This window comes from Grammomys surdaster, unplaced genomic scaffold (assembly GCF_004785775.1).
Source record: "Grammomys surdaster isolate TR1022 unplaced genomic scaffold, NIH_TR_1.0 323, whole genome shotgun sequence".
NCBI lineage: Eukaryota > Metazoa > Chordata > Mammalia > Rodentia > Muridae > Grammomys > Grammomys surdaster.
The window spans coordinates 942,758-955,683 of NW_021604742.1; the positions used below are offsets into that span (position 1 = coordinate 942,758).

General features: G+C 44.7%; 1 long non-coding RNA gene across 2 annotated transcripts; it reads right to left on the reverse strand.

Moving 5' to 3' along the window:
• Positions 1-1,232: 1,232 nt before the first annotated feature.
• LOC114629940 lies at positions 1,233-9,617 on the reverse strand. 2 transcript variants are annotated; one of them, XR_003712746.1, is made up of 4 exons: positions 9,329-9,617; positions 2,082-2,180; positions 1,924-1,991; positions 1,233-1,319 (listed from the first exon to the last, which is right to left on the reverse strand). It is a non-coding gene; the product is annotated as an uncharacterized LOC114629940 (long non-coding RNA). The 2 variants fall into 2 exon arrangements; XR_003712745.1 differs by lacking the exon at positions 9,329-9,617 and having other exon boundaries at positions 2,082-2,571.
• Positions 9,618-12,926: the final 3,309 nt, after the last annotated feature.

The following is a 12,926-nucleotide window of genomic DNA, read 5'->3' on the forward strand; positions in this document are numbered from 1 at the left end:
CTGTCATGTGGTGGTTTGGGCTACCACGTGGTGGCTGGGTGTTCTAGCAGAGAGGCCAAGGAATTCCCCCTGTTGTTTTTCTTAGAGAAAAGAAAGGCTAACTTTGAAGAAAAGTTTAAAGCGAAAAACATAGAAGTTTGATAACAGAGTCAGAAGGAGTGAAAGGCTGTGTGAGACTGAGCTATGATCGGGAGTGGGGGAATTTTAGCACGAAAAGTTAACCCCTGGGGGAGGGGCAAACCTCTTGGCAGGCAGAGCGCGGGAGATTTTGGGGGGGGAGGGGTAAAGTATGGCGATTAAGGAGTCTCCACCATTTTGTGGGAAACACGTGGAGAGAGAAACTTAGTTTTTTGAGCCAGGCAGGAGCTAGTGGTAGTTAAGATTTAGAGAGAAAACGTTGGCCCGAAACACATGGAGAGAGAAAGAGGGAGAAAGGATAGAGAGAGACCCACCTAGTCTTAGGGACTAGGCTGGAGTTACTCACGGTTCCATGGAGAGGGTCTTGGCGGGCACCAGCGGGGGGGGGGGTACTCTTGGAGCTGGCTTTGTCTGGATCCTCTACCACCTGTAGGGAACGATGTAGGCCCATGTGTGGGCATGCGCGGGCATGAATCTCTGTTGCGCTGTGGGTCTGTGTGTCTGCCATGACGTAGTAGGCTGGGATAGCTCAGCATGGCAGGAACAAATGGGACCTTGGCTGAGTTTATTCCCTGCAACACCAGGCAAGCACGGTGGGGCCTCGCCCAGCATGGGGAATTTTCACTCAGGATCCATGGGGGTGTAGAGCTCTTGGACTGGGGATCTCTGGGCCAGAAGTTGGCCGGAGATGGACTGGTCTCGAGTCTTTGGTTCTCAGGACCGAGACGGGCATTTGGGCTTGTGTCGGACAACCCACTGCTGAGAAAATGAAAGGGATTGGGGATCCCTGTGCTCTGAGGCAGCCAGGGGCCGATTGGTCTCAAGCCCTTGGCTCGTAGGACTGAGACGGGGGCATGTGGGCTCATGTAGGGCAACCCACAGCGGAGAAAAGGAGAGGGATAGGGGAAGAAGAAAGAGGCCCTAGCAGCACCCATGGGAGAGACTGTACTTGCTTAGCAGACTCGGCGGCCTGGCCAGCTTGCTTGGAGTTGTGGGTCCTCATGGCTGGAACACAGAGATCCTCCAAGTGAGAGATTAAGCAGCTGTAGCTTTAGTCAGCATGGGAGAAGCGCGGAATCTTCACTGAGTCGATTCGTCACAGCACTGGACAAGCAGGGTGGGAAGCTCGGCTGCATTCTGTAGCAGACTGGGGTGGCCCGGTTCTTGAAGTCCGTGGGTGTCTGTGCCCCACGTTGGGTGCCAAAATGTGGGGAAATTTTTAGAGGCCGCCTCTGCGGTGTGGCCCCGGAGGGGCTTCCACCACTGGGGCGAGTCCCACATTCAGGAGGAATCCTATGGTTCCAGCAGCCTGGAGGCCTTGGCGATGACAGGCCCCAATAACACGAGGAAGTCCTTGGTTCCAAAAAGGTTTATTGTCATGGCAGATGGTAGATGGATCTAGGCGTACCCCCCAGAACTCAGGGCAGTCCTGAGTTATATAGGGAGGGAGAAAGGGGGAGGATTGGGGGAGGATCTGGGGGAGGCATGTTTAATTTGCTCTGCCCTCTGGCCTTCACTAGTATGTAAATCCCTAGGGCCTGAGGCCTATAGCCTGGCCTATGTAATTCTATGGAGACCGTGACTGTTTTTCAGGATCCTGGGTTCTGGGGGGCACCAAACTCCTGCCGGTTCTCATGCAGAACCCTACCCAGAATTTGCAGAGTCTCGGGGTTCTAGGCACCTGCTCCACCATGACCCAGGATACCCTTACGCAGTCCCACAAAAGCCTTCCACCCTAAATGATACAATCATAACACATCAAATAACCAAAACTATTCATCCTACCTTAAGGGATCAGGATAACGATGTCAGTGTCCTTGTAATTTCTTCATGCTGAATTGGGCAAAGAATTCCTGTTTGAGGTCCAAGAGGAAAAATAGTTAATAATAAAAAAAAAAAACTAGCTGAAATAGGCCCAGAAAAATAAATATGTATTCACTTACATGTGGATATTGGCCATAAATAAGTGAAAGCCAAGCCAAAATTTATAGAGTTGGAATGTGGAGGTAGAGGAAAGTAGTAGGAAAAGCACATGGATCTCCCTAGGAGGAGAAAATAAAATAGATTTATGAGTGGTCTGGGGTCATGGGGCAGGGCTGGGAACAAAATAAGATGATCAGATAGGGAGAGGTGTGGGTCAGTGGACCATGAGAGGAATCCTGGTAAGGTCGAGCTAGGACTTGAAGCCCTGGAGACCCAGAAGAGACTCCAGGCCCTGTTCAGGTTGCTCTCTGAAAACTGACAGCTGGGCCTGTCACTGAGAACAATACCCACACCATTAATGGAGAAGACAAATTGTTGCCTACATGAAATCTTCACCTCCTACATCCTAGTGTCTTTGGTGAAAGAAGGCTATCAAAAGAGACATGTAAACACCAACCTAGCTGCAAAACCTCTTCCCTACAATCTGTCCTGCCTACAACATATGCTAGGGCAACAGTGGTACAGAACTTGTAGAAATAGTCTACCAATGTCTGATTTGACTTAAGGCCCATTCCATGAGAAGAAACCCATGCCCAACACTGTCTGGTCAAACAAGAAAAAGAGACTAGATAGTCTAGAGACCATGACCTAAAAAAAAAAAAAGCATCAATAAAATAATGACATTCTGCTACATTCATAGATCAGTGTATCATTCAATCATCCTCAAAGAAGCTTCCTCCTGAAATAGAATAGATACCACAATGCAGAGGCACACAGCTAGACATTATTCAGAGAGAGAGAGTCAGTCAGTCCTTGGAGCACATTGCTCTAAATGGAATGCCTCCATCAAATCTGTCCCCCTCAGAGTTCAAAGAACCCTGTGCAAGAGGTGGAAGAAAGAATGTAAGGGTCAGAAGGGATTGAAAACACCAAGGGAACAAATAGAGCAAAGGTCATATGAGCTTGCAGAGACTGAAGCAGCCAGTGAAGGGCCTACATGGATCTGCACTATATACATTATAGCTTTCAGCTCAGTATTTATTTATTTAACTGTTTATTGATTCTCTGTGAATTGCACATTATGCATCCTAATCCCACTCACCTTCCCATCCCTTTGTGTACGCCCTCGGACCTTGCAACATCACCCTCAAAAGAAAATAAAAACAAAAACAAAAATAAAATAAAACAAAGTATCCCTTTGTGGAATCTGTAGTGTGTTACAGTGTGTCATACAATATTACACTTTTGTCCACTCATCTTTACTTGCAAAATGTTCATTGCAATGAGTCATTAGTCTGGACGGAGGCTTCTGGCTTCTGCTACATTATCAATACTGGATCCTCACTGAGACTCTTCTTGGATATTCTGTTGCTGCCCTGTGTCATGGAGATCCTTCAACTTTGGATCTTCAGGACCAGTAACTTCATGTTCTCCAGCAATTTATACATGGGGTAGATGTTGGGATGAACCAGCTCAAAGCCCTGGATCATGGACTGGGTAGTAGCTGAGTTGGTTAGCCCACCAGCTTTCCCACATCCACACCACCAGGGTGAGCTCTTCAGCACTGCCCTGGCTAGCTCATCCGATATGGTAGCTAGCAAGGGGCAGGGCTGCCTCTCCCTGTGCCATGCCCTAAAGACTGGCTCTCACCCATGCCTTTGCCACTAGGGCCAGAGCTACTGTGCTGCCCAGGAGAGGCATGGGGCCTAATCTCCTGAGTGCTGCAGCAGGCAAGGAGCAGGGACAACTTTCCTGCACTCATGACTCCAGGGCCAACTCTCCCCCCACCACTGTGGAGGATATGGGCATCTCTCCTCACCCACTCCACTCCATGGCAGATGAGTGGCAAAGACAGCTCTCCAACCCTCATGCCCTCAGGGCTGGCTCACTAGCACCTCTACCACCAGGGTCAGCTCTACTATGCTACTAGTTAAGATTCAGGGCCCACTCTCTTGAGCGCTGCAGCCAGTGAGAGGCAGAGCCATCGGTTCAGAATTATTATGGTACTCTTAAATGTGTGAATCAGTGGGTATCTGATTCTTGCGCAAGTGGTTGGACTCTTTGTCTTCTGTTGGATTGCCTGGTCCAGTCTTGACTTGGTGGGTTTTGTTTTATATTTTATTTTATCATATATGGTTGTTATCTCTTAGAAGCCTGATCTTTCTGAAAGGGTCTGAAAATAGCTGAAGGAAGGCCCCAGACTCAGATAGTATGCAAAAACATAGAGTGTTTATTCTGCAAAACCATCCAGCATGCAGGGGTCACCTATTCTCCAAACTGGCAACCTCAGATGAAGGCCTGCATGCCTTCTCATAGGGAACTGGGGGGACTCTCTAGAAGGATTAGGTAATCTAAAATTTCATTGGTGGGTGCTAGGGGCTCACAGGTGATCAGTTGTCTGCATTCCAATGTCATGAACAGTCAACCATATGATGAAACAGGGTTGCCCATCACCGATGGCTCATTCTGAGATATACTATTTTCCCAGTTTTAAGGTTATCCCCAGGCTCTTCTTTGGGAGTGGGTTTTATGATTTTGTTCTAGATTTTAAAGTCTGTTCCTGGAGCTGGTGCCTTCCTTAAATGGAGACAAATGGACTCATTTATGTTGTCCTTTCATTCCCCCACTTGAGAAAGGCTCATCTTAAATCCCTAAGATGTCTCTAGGCGGCTGATACTGTTGCTTCAGAATCATCAACTGCACCATAGAGAATTTGACTAGAGCACTGACCACACAAGATCCACAAGTGAGAACAATTAGCAAGAGCAGAATTGACTGCACTAGTGGCCATATTAGCATAGTCATCCAGGAGGACCAGGAAAGTAATGACTCATACCAGATTTGATTCTGTTACCTGGGTTTATCCCTTTCCTCTAGTCTCTGGGAGACCATGCATGGCCAGGCTGTTTCTGATAATGCCTCAGTTGGTGTAGAAATAGAATTGCTCTCCCAGGGCTTGGCAGACCTTCCCTATTGTAGGAAGAGTAAGTCTAATCCCATTCTATTTTGTAATACTGCTTCAGCTCATGAGTCTAGCAACTGTTCTAAGTGATGGATAGACTTTTCTAACTGAGCAAAGTCTGAGTCTGTAAGATTATTTAGGGCTTGAAGAGTCTCATCTGCTTTGACAAGAGCCGCAGTACCAGCTATGCCAGTACCTACAAGCACTGTAAGTAGGATTGCTAAGGCCCTAAAATCTCATTTTCCCTGTACTAGTCCAGAGCTGTCTCCATATAGGTACTGAAGGGGAAATAGTAGACTTGAGGAAATACGGTAGCCAGAACACATAAGCTAGAATTTCAAAGAATCTGGATGGATGCAAGAGGTTAAGCCTGAGGCACAGGCAAACCAAGTTCATTAGGAGCACAAGGTAGGAGTTTCTGGCTTGTATGGTAAAGGTGTTATTGCAAAGATGCTTAAGGTGAGGGGAGTTATTTAGTCTTTCCTCTTTCCCTATTACACATAGTCCCTTTCCAGTTATTTATTGAAGGGTGAGGACTGTAACCCTTCCCCAGGAACAGCTTGGCAGACTTTCTAGGGGTGTTGATGAATTTTCTGTGGTACCACAACCAGTATAGTATAGTATAGTATAGTATAGTATAGTATAGTATAGTATAGTATAGGGGTCTGGGATTCAAACAGCCAACAATCTTCTCTATTGAGATTAGTGGTGGAGTTAATAAAATTGAAGGTGAAGTTAAGTAGTTTAAATAGGATGGTTGGGTCAAAGGCCCTAGGGAGGGGTGTGATGATAGGGGCAGGACCATGTTTATAAGGAAGGATGGATCTGGAACTAAGGCTGGTATGGTTTTTAAGACAGGTATTGGCAATACCAGGGCTGCAGGTCTCATGGCTATAGGAGGGGATCCAGGCTGAACTGTTTTTGAATCTGAAAGAGGAGTCTCCTATTGTGTCCATGATATACCATTAAGCCCCAAACCTTTCCAACCTCCCATCCTCTGCTCTTTCCCCCTTCCTCTGTTATTGAATTGGAGATAGGGTTTTTTTCCCCATGTTGAACTCACCAATCCCTCAGGTGTCAGGCCTGCTGTCCTGCTTATCTGGATAAGATCCAAATTTTTATGCACCCATGGAGCATTGGTCTTGCAGCCCCATTTTGTGCAAAAGAATTTCTTAGTACCACCACAAGTCCCATAGTCATTTGTCCCTGGGCATACATAGAGTTGGATGTTTGCAAGTTGCTGTTTTGGGCAATGCTTCACACAGGTTGGCCTAGCACTTTGTGGTTCCTAATATGAGGAACAGTACCTCTTCCTGGATCCTTCCACAAGTATCTGACCAGGCACAAAGGTCTAGGTAAAAAGGGGGAGTGGTAATCACTAGATCAGTAAATGTCAAAGTCTGTACCTCTCTCTTTAAATATTGTGAGGTTCCTTCAGGGCCTTGAAGTATCCATTTGGTGGTGAGAGCTTGGTGGTTATCTGTGTCCACTGAAGTCTGATTTCTAAGCAAACCAAGTATGAGTAACTGGTAGATGAAACCCTTTGGAGACCTATGAAGGCCCAACATCATCTAGGGTACAGCAAGTAGTGCGTGAAGCAAGAGTTTTTCAGATCCTTAGCTTGATTGGATTTCATGAGAGGATGACAGATTTCCACAGTCCAGCGTTAGCTTCAGGCACGCAGTCATCTGGAAGCCATTCTCTGCAAAGCTTCAACTGCTGAGTTGTCCCTCGATCGGCAGGCTTGATGTGAGAGCTGTGGATCCAAGCCTTTATCCCATTGACTTTTATGGCTATGAGTGTTGTCAGAATCACTATGTGTGGGCCCTTGCAATGAGGCTCAAGGGTCATTGGATTAAGAAGTCGTTATGCCTCTTAATCCATATCTCATCACCTGGTTCAAAGCAATGGGGATTAGGAAGGAAGGGGTACAGACTCATAGACTTGGTAGATGCTTAGCCATTTTGCTTTTGTATCCTGTTGAAGAGCCTGCACAGCCTTCAGGAACTTCTGGTGGTCATATTCTGCAAGAATTTCAGACTGAAGGTTAGGAGGGAGAGTAGGAGATCTCCCATACAGGATCTCAAAAGGAATCAAATCCAAAATATAAGGGATGTTCCTGCCTTATGTAAGGCATAGGGGAGGAGGGCTACCCGGTCATTGCCAGTTTCTAGAATTAATTTGGTTAAGATTTCCTTTAGGGTCCAATTCATCCTTTCTACTTGTCCTGAACTCTGGGGATGATAAGCACAATGTAGTTTCCAATCTGTCCTCAATATCTTAACAAGTGACTGTGTTACCTGAGAGATGAAGGTTGGTCCATTGTGAGACCCCAGTAGTGAGGGCAGTCCATACATGGGGATGATGTTCTTGAGCAGCTTCTTGGCTACTATGGTGGCATTCTCTCTTTGGTGGGGTTGCGGGGAGCTCTGGGAGGACTAAATCTATCATGGGTTTGGCTGTGAAATCTCTTTTGTAGTCTTATTGACTAGCCTGTTTCCTTTTTTCCTCTCATCTACATCCTTTAGATGTCCTTGGCAGTAAAGATGCAGTCATAGCACTCCTAATAGGGCCAGAATCTGTCCTTACATTTGATAGTTTTTCCCTCTTCCATGAGCAGCCATTTCTTTATATATGAATCCATAAACATGATCTGTAGCAAAGGTATATTGGCTGTCTGTACAGTTGTTAGCAATTTTGTCCTTTGCCAGTTTTAGAGCTTGACTCAAGGCAATTCAGCTTTTTGGGCCAAAGCTGACAGTGGTAGGGCTGAAGCCCACAGTATAGAGTCAGGAGCCACCACACCACCACACCTGCATACATGGTTCTACCTTGCATAAAGTTGCTCCTATCTGTGAAGTCAGCAGTCATGCATAGCATCCAGGTCTGGGTTCAGGAACAGAGTAACCAGGTTTAAGACAGTAGTGTTTAATGTGTGGCAGATTTGGGAGCAGGGACTGAAAATGTGCCAGCCAAGCATTAGATATTCAAAGGTTTGGGGGGGGGGTGCTGAGTTTGCCCTCGATGACATGAGGTGTGGTCATAATAAGTTCTTGTCCCATGGTGATTTTATCTGTGTCCTTGACCATCAAAGCAGCAGCTGTCACACTACTTGGGACAGCTGGCCACCCTTGTGTGTATGGGTCCAATTTTTTAGACAGGCCACTGGTCTCTTCCTATAGCTGCTAGTAGCACCTTGGCAAGCTCTCTACTCTGCCTATCCTCCAGAGCCTCCCTATTCTAAACAACATTGTCAGCTACAACCAGGAGCTTAGCCATACATGTACCTTCAAATCCTTCCAGTCATTGGAGTTTTCAGCAGATGTCTGGCAATGCCAGTTTCAGAGAAGATTGATTTTCCCTTGCCTCTGGGACCAGAATTGTATAGCTGTGGTAGACTTCCAGCAACCTCTGAAGAAATGACCCTGGACTCTCTTCCTTGCCTTGTATGACTTGTCCTATCTTAGACAAATTTATGAGCTTTCTAGCAGCCTCTTGGAAATCTCTCATAAGCATCTATATTCCCTGGACTCTTGCCATGCCCTACCTGTGAGAACTCCTACCAGAAGCATCAGATTTTCTGAAGATCATTTGAAGATTTGGGGGAAGGGTGTGGGAGTAATCAACCAAGGGAGTGAATTTGACACTGTTGCTTTTTCTCTTGGATGGGATACTGCAGAAAAAGCTGATACCTTTTCACTTCGAAGTGTCTTCAATGATGACTGAATACTACACTAAGGTTTTTCTTCCATTAGTCCTCTCAAGGAGAAGGTGACATTCTGGGGACCACAGACATCAAGTTTCCCAAGAGACACACCCTAGCAGTTTATAGAAGATTGCCAATTTTTGACTATAGACAAAATATCATATATCTGCGATTTGTACAACAGACAGCAGGGTGGAGTTGGCATAGTGGGCAGGTCCCTTCATTCTCACGCATCTAATTGAATGTTCAGCTTCTCCCGGAATCTGTAAATGGTGACTGTTTCAACATCTGGGTACTCTCACAGCAGAACAGGGAACCTTGGAGACATTCCAGGACAGATGCTCCCACAATCTTATAACTAAGAGGATGCCAGATCCTCACAAGTACTCTTTAAGGGAGCTAGATTGTGCCTCAGAAAGTCAGAATGAGGGCATTAAATAATGGAGATCTTCAGAGGCTCTGATCATCTAAAATTGTCTATGAGCAGGGTGTTCATGTGTAAAATGAGCAGAAAGCATTCTGCTGAAATTCCTGAGCAAATTCTTTGTTTCATGGTAGTACTAAGTTGAGTTAAAGCTTCCCTCATCTTTCCTACTTACCAGACATTAACTGTGGCATCTTCACTTCTTTAAAACAGCCAGTTGATAGAAGCAGATACTGTTAGCAGATTAAAAGTTCTTTCTTTGCGAGATTAGTTAGGCGTTTGGCTTGTCCATGGTTAAATTTGGATTGAAATGACCTGCATGCTAAGCATATGGTCATCAGTCTTTTGAAACTTGCTTCACCTGTTCTATATATGGACCCAAAGGAGCATACTTTATGAATATTTCAATCTCCATGCACAAATGTATCTTTCATGTTTCTGAAAAAAAAATAAAGCTTGGTATGATGAATAAAAAATAAGGGTGACTCAGGAAGCCAGAGAGAAAAATGGAGGTAGACCATTTAGCCCTTGATGGAGTTACCACTGTAGAATTGGTTTGCTTCTAATGAGAGTCCAATACATCCTAGCTTCTGGGATACATTGACTTGCTTGGAGGCAGACATTAAGTAATTAATATCTTACTGTAACACTAATTTACAGAACCCAGAGCTAATTCTAGATATTGTTCATGCCCTGTGGTTTTTGTTTGGATTGGTTTCAGGAGTGGATGAAAGTCTTAGGCACAGATCAGAAACATTTGAATATAGTCAGTCATACTCTAGGTGGTGTGACATGTACTCAGTGTCCTGCATTTTGAGATTTTTTCCAACTAAAGCATCACTAAATGCTCATCAATTTCTCATATCCTGAGGCTGAGAGGAGAAAATTTCAATACAGTGATGCTATTTTGAAATGAAATCATAGTTTTCAACACACACACCACTTTTAAATCATTCCAGAATTCTGTCATTGGAAGGAAAAATATGTAGCTCCCTTAGAAAATTAAATCTTCCCACTTCCCATTCTGATAAACAAGGCTTATACTTATATTTTAAATTTTAAGATGCATTTCTGGACTTCCGGTCTGGGCTCAAGCACAGAGCAAAACCCAGGCAGCAGCTCTGTATCCAACCTCACAAAACCCAGAGGAAGAGGGCCTCCCAGGAGCTCTAACCTGGGCAGTATCTCAGGTAAGGAACAGCAACACTTGCTCCAAACAGGGTAACTGGAACCCACTGGGACCAAGGAATTCACTCCTCGTCTGAAGCACAGTTTCCTTCTGGTTTGGGCCTGAATGCTCAGCAGATCCCGGGAGTCAGCTCTGCACCCAATCTCACAGAACCCAGAGGCAGCGGGGCTCCCAAGAGGTCTAACCCAAGGCAAGGAGGCAACAACACTTGCCCCCAAACAGGGAGTAGTCTGGACCCACAGGGACCCAGGAATTCACTCCTGACCCAGAACACTGGTTCCTTCTGGTCTCCACCTGAGCACTGAGCAGATCTTGGACTTCAGCTCTAACCCCACCAGCAAAACCCATCCCAAACAGTTCTGACACAACCAAGATAATAGTAAAGACAGGCTCCAGTCATAGACAGCACAGATAGCAGCAAGGAGATCCACATGGTGAAAGGCGAGCTCAAGAACATAAGCTTCAGCAACTGAAGGTACTTGGCTTCAACAGAAACCTAGTTCTTCCACATTAAAACGTCCTGAACTCCTGATATCACCAGGAAAGCAAGAGCCAGATCTAAAATCACTTCTAATGATGATGATAGAGTACTTTAAGAAGGACATAACTAACACTCTCAAAGAATTTGAGGAGAACACAGGTAAACAGGTAGAAACCCTTAAAGAGGGAACAGAAAAATCCCTTAAAGAATTACAAGAGAATACAACCACGCAGGTGAAGGAATTCAATAAAACCATCCAGGACATAAAAATGGAAATTGAAACAATAAAAAAAAATCACAAAGGGAGACTACCCTGGAGATAGAAAACCTATGAAAGAAATCAGGAGTCATAGACACAAGCATCACCAACAGAATACAAGAGATAGAAGAGAGAATCTCAGTGCAGAAGATACCATAGAAAATATTGACACAACTGTCAAAGAAAACGCAAAATGCAAAAAATTCTTAACACAAAACATTCAGAAAAATCCAGGACACAATGAGAAGAACAAACCTAAGGATAATAGGTATAGATGAGAGTGAAGATTCCCAACTTAAAGGACCAATAAATATCTTCAACAAAATTATAGAAGAAAACTTCCCTAACCTAAGGAATGAGATGCCCATAATCATACAAGAAGCCTACAGAACTCCAAATAGACATAACCAGAAAAAAGAAATACCTTCTGTCACATAATAATCAAAACACAAAATACACAAAACAAAGAAAGAATTTTAAAAGCAGTAAGGGAAAAAGGTCAAGTAACATATAAAGGCAGACCTACCAGAATTACACTTGACTTCTCACCAGATACTATAAAAGCCAGAAGATCCTGGACAGACCCTAAGAAAACATAAATGCCAGCCCAGGCTACTACACCCAGCAAAACTCTCAGTTACCATAGATGGAGAAACCAAGATATTTCATGACAAAACCAAATTTACACAATACCTTTCCACAAACCGAGCACTACAAAGGATAATAGCAGGAAAGCTCCAATACACGGAGGGCAATTATACCCTAGAAAGAAGCAGAAAATAATGCTCTTCCAACAAACCAAAAAGAAGATAACCACACAAACAATGCCTCCACTATTAGCAAAAAATAACAAGAAGCAACAATCCCCTCTCCTTAATATCTCTTAACATCAATGGACTCAATTCCCCCAACAAAAAGGCATAGGATAACAGACTGAATACACTAACAGGACCCAGCTTTTTGCTGCATACAGGAAACCCACCTCAGTGACAAAGACAGACACTACCTTAGAGTAAAAGATTGGAAAGAATTTTTCAATCAAATGGCCCTAAGAAACAAGCTGGAGTAGCTACTCTAATATGAAATAAAATTGACTTTCAACTTAAAGATATCAAAAAGGATAAGGAAGGACATTTCATACTTGTCAAAGGAAAAGTCAACCAACATGAATATCTATGCGCCAAATGCAAGAGCACCCACCTTCATAAAAGAAACCTTACTAAAGCTCAAAGCACACTGTTGGGAGCTGACTCAGAGCAGAAAGTGGCTATCATCTTTGCAGCCATCTCGAGCCATATACCCTGACAAGAGCCTTGTTTTCAACAGCCTACAACAGCTGAGCACACTCTGATAATTATCTTGCTTTTCTTACATATCTTGTTTTGTTTTTTATTGCCCCCAGCTGCAGGGTGCACATGGTAAAGCGTCTTCAGCTGCATTTCCCCTGCTTGTGCTTATATATACCCATGATTTCCTTTCAATAAAGGCGAGACCAAAGGTGAGACTCAAGGAGAGACTTGAGGAGAGAATAGACCAAACTCTGTCTTGTCTCCATTCTTCAAATCTCTCTGTCCTGACACTCTCTCTCTCTCTTGCTAGACCCTGACCCACAGATTGAAGCAGTAGCTCGGGCAGATATAGGGTGACCCCCGAACATGGGGCAGCTCAGGCCACTACAAAGTGGTGCCCAACGTTCGGCAGCAAGAACGAGAGACCCAGTGAGGGACATTACCAGAAGAAGGGTCGACTGAAAATTCAGAAGTGAAACAGAGGTGATTGCCATGGAAACCTGCCATGTGGAGACCAGTAGGTCATAATAATGATAATGGGGCAAGAAATAAGTC